This window comes from Tribolium madens, unplaced genomic scaffold (assembly GCF_015345945.1).
Source record: "Tribolium madens isolate multiple individuals breed KSU strain unplaced genomic scaffold, Tmad_KSU_1.1 Scaffold_97;HRSCAF=244;Tcas5.2_LG3a, whole genome shotgun sequence".
Lineage (NCBI taxonomy): Eukaryota > Metazoa > Arthropoda > Insecta > Coleoptera > Tenebrionidae > Tribolium > Tribolium madens.
This window is the reverse complement of record NW_025401069.1, coordinates 13,283,341-13,288,010: the sequence shown is the minus strand read 5'-3', so window position 1 is coordinate 13,288,010 and position 4,670 is coordinate 13,283,341.

The window sequence follows — 4,670 nt, the reverse complement described above, 5'->3', positions numbered from 1 at the left end:
TGCTGAAAGTGACAAGAAACCACAGGCAAAATAGTTAGAGTAAATTTTTACCCTAATTCCATCTAGTTTAGGAAGCCCCTAATTAAAAATTTCAATTTTTWWWRTTGTTAAGGTGTATAAAAGTTATCATCTGTACCAAACTTTGAAATTTTTTTCTAAAATGATTTCCGAAATATGGAAAAGATGCACCCCATGCGTAGCATTTTTCGATATATGTACATAAAAAAATTTTGTTTTAAAAATGAATATCCTATCTCCTGTTTAAATTTGTAACAATAAAAAGTATTAAAAAATTATTTTATTTTTTGTTATTTTTGTGAATTAATTTGTATTTTTTTATGTTTAATTAATATCTCTGATTTCAATTTAAAATAAAAACGTGTACTTTGAGATTTTTGCTTTTTAATCCGCCTTCTTTCATTTCATTTTCATGGACCAACAAGAAACCCCCCCCCCCCCTGAAATAAAATCCTGGTTACGGCCCTGCTAGAATCGATTTTAAAAATTATTAAAAAAAAATAGACGCAATAAATTACTATTGTTTCATAATATGTTAATTATTAGACGAAATTTGCTAGTTACCTTATGTTAAATAACGATGAAATTGTATGATTTTTGAACAATTTTTTTTTTCAAAAGTTGAATAAATTTAAAAATTTGTGAGTAAAATCCCCTCGTTTTCTGGAAACTGATATAAACAGCTTGACTCGTCTCCCATAATGGTGGCGTCGCTACCTCCTCCAGAAATAACCATCAGTTACCACATCGGCCATGGCCTCCTACGTGACAATGAACTCGCAAGTGTCTTCAGCGGGAGATATTTCTGGAAATGGTGGTTCCAGACCTGTTAGAGAAAATTCGGTGGAAAATTGTTAGAGGGCTGAAATCTATTTACGGGCTTGTTGTGTCTGCTCTGCAAGGGGGCACATGTGTCAGGATTGTCGCGTGGCGTAAAACCGCACGCGAAATGAACAACAAACACATAAATAGAGTTCTTAAGCGCAAATATCATTACGGTCGTAAAAATGTCGCAGTGGACGCCTTTTTCACGCTGCGAGATGCGAGCAAGGGCAGGTGGAGGAGGCTCGCGTACGGATACAGCAGGCGCTGGAATGGCCGGATGTAGGCACAAAACAACGACCAAGGGTTTATTCGAATTATAAGATAATTAACTTGAAATAACAACATTATCATTTTCTAATTAAAAAAAATAAAGTTTTGGTTTATCTTATTGTTTTCTAAAACTGTTTGTTTTATACAGGGTGTGTGAGAATTCGCGCACCACATAAAAGTTTCAAGTAAGATGAGATACCATCAGGAACATGTCAAAAAAATTTTGACATTTACTTTTTAACATTTGACTTTTTTAATGTCTATTTAATAATACTGATGGTTTTGTATACAGAGTCGAATTTTTAACTGGAATAAAATTCATAATTTAAATACATATAAGCGATTTTTGTAAAAAATCCTGAAACAGGTCGATCATTTGATGACACATATGGTTTTTGTTTATCTGCTTTCTGAAATGCACAGCCACCTATAACTTTTTTTTTCAAATGTAATGGTATGATAAGTGACACCTCATTTAAAAGCTCACGTCACAATCAATACAATGCACTATTTGTTTTTTGAGCCGACGTAATAAAAAAATAAGAACAAATTGTTAAGTTGAATACTATTTAATGCAATAAATGTTTAAAATGGACAAATTGCAAATTAATTATCTTTTGCAACATTTCAGGTGATTTGCCTAATTTTATTCCTTTAACTTCCTTAATGTCCTCAATGTTATCTTATAAGATCGGTTTTATTTTTTATCATGTAGGCTTTAAAAATAATCAGAAAATAAATTGTACATTGTATTCCATGCAAAAAACCTTGCAAACGAGATATCACTTGTCATACCATTACATTTGAAAAAAAAAAGTTATAGGTGGCTGTGCATTTCAGAAAGCAGATAAACAAAAACCATATGTGTTAAATGATGCACAAAAAAAAGAAAAATCAACCAGTTTCAATGATTTTTTAGAAAAAACGTTTATATTCAAATTATGACTTTTATTCCAGTCAAAAATTCCACTCTGTATGTTTTTTATAATTATTTAGTAAAGGTGTACAAAAATTTTGCCAATAAAAGCCACAAATAACATTAGACAGAGTTACAATTTAGAATACAGCTTCCTTGTTGCCTATAGCAAAAAAACTTGGAAAATTATTTTTCCAACAGAAATAAATAGAGTCAAAGTGCAAACTTTAAACCCTAATAACTTCGAAATTTTTATAGATAAAATTTTTTTAACATTTTTTCCATGTTCCTGGTACCCTACCTTATATGGCATTTTTCTTTGGGGCGCGAGTTCTGGCGCACCCTGTATAAATTATTTATGTTTTATTATGAAAAATGCCCAAACATTTTTGTTTTTATTCCACATTAATAAACTAAAGATTAAAACAAAACATTAGTTATACAATAATTACAAAAGGTTTTTCATAGTTTTCATGTACATATGTATCTATGTATTTTAGTAAAAAATAAAAAAAGTCTTTTAAACGGAACTAAAAAAATCAAATTTGAAGAGACAGCAAATAGTAGAGAAATTTAAAAAATTAACTTTGAGGAAATAATAAAATAATAAAAATAAATAACAAAAATTTAGGAAAATGTACTTTGAGGGAAAACTGACCGGAGAAGATAAATAAAGTAAAAAATGACAAATAATTTAATGAAACGTAAGAGAAAACAGTAAAAAATGAGTAATATTTGATAAAAAATTGAACAAAGTAGAGAAATTGAGGTAAATTACCAAACTTAAAAAATATAAAAAAATATCTAACTTAGATAAAAACAGGAAAAAAAGAGTGAGGAAAAAATTCTTGTAAAAAATAATAAATAAGTAAATCAGATTTGAGGAGATAGAAAGTCGTAGAAAGACAAAGTGCAAAATTTAAACTTTCATAACTTCAAAATTTTTATAGATAGACTTTTTTAACATTTTTTTCATGTTCCTGGTATCTTACATAGCATTTTTCTCTGAGGCACAAGTTCTGGCGCACCCTGTATAGGTAACAAGAGTTATATTGTGATATCATTTTCTATTTGTAAAAATGTTTTTTTTTGTTAAAACATTTTGAATTTTTCTCAAAAAATCAGCAATTTATTTTGTCTACATATGAATAAAGTACATACATGCAATATTCAGACATTACAATCCATTTTTATCTCATATTTTTCTGATTCTTGTTAATACCTGTTTCCGGACAGGTGAAACGACTATTGTAACAAATAAAACAGAATGATTAAAATTTTTATTTTTTGACATTTACTCCTGCTTGGTTAAAGATTAATTTGTAACATAATTTTTGTTTTAAAAAATCAAGTATGCCTTGGAAACCTTCAAAAAACTTCTTTTTTGTAAAGTGTTGTTTTATGTGGCAAATATAACAAAAAGTTATTTCGAAAAGTTGTTTAGAATCAACATCTAGGCTTTTATACCAAATTTTGAAATCATCGGCCAAAAATAATTTTTATTTTTTTTGTATAACATTGTAAAAATTTTTAATAATTTTTATTTCTTTTATAAATATTGTGATTTTTTTTTATTCATAATAAAAGAACTGTTAAAAATGAAATTCTTTAATTTGCAAAATAAACAAAAAATCAAAATTGGCCGATGATTTTGAAATTTGGTATACAGGCCAATGCCCTTGAAACTAAAATTATGTTAAAAATTAATTTTTAACCAAGCAGGGCTAAACCCAAAAAAATTTAAATTTAAATCGAAAATTCTTTTATAAGAGTCGTTTCACCTATTTGGGAACACACTGTATGTTTTTGCTCAATAACCTGTATCAGGCCATAATTTTCCACTTATGGTCCGCATTCCTAAAGCTAGTAAAACAGTGGTGTTAAAAATTTGCCGCTTAATTGAGTGTTACCAGATGTTATTCATCACTTTTTCGCCATTTATACACATGTTTACGGCCTTTCCAAAAACGAGTATTTCCAACCACCAAACAAACAAATTAAAATAATAAACCCGGTTATAAAAAAAGTAAATAAACAACAAATAAATAAAAAACTTCCCAATTGTTCCACCACACAACTTGACCTAAAATTTTGTATATTTGTAATATAAATCTGTGTCAGAACTTCATATACAAAGCTGTTAGACTTCCTCTTTTTTCAAACACATGAAAGCCAACTCGCGGAGAAAGGATGTTCGAAAAGGGGAACTTGTGGATCCCTTCCTGTTTCTCGCCACGTGGCGGTCTTGCATCACGTGCTAATTGATTATCTATCTCACCTGTGTCTGGAAAACGTCGACTTTTAGCGCGGTTTTTCTTACACGGAAACGGATGCTCATTAAAAGCATCTGGAGGGTTGATTAACTCTTTAAGGGCAAAGACCCACTCTCAAAACGATACAGGAAGTTTATAAGAAGCTCTTAGAACAGGTACAACCCGAGATGTCCTCAAATTTCTCCAATACAACAGTTGAATTTGTGATAAAATTAAGACACCTCGCAAGTGGCCTAAAAACACATGTTACACACATGATGATGAACATTGTTTGACAATTTAAACGGAAATTCCAAGTAGCGCAGGGCCGTACCCAAGGGGGGGGATTAGGAGGTTCAACCCCCCCCCCCCCCGAAATGCTGAGCACT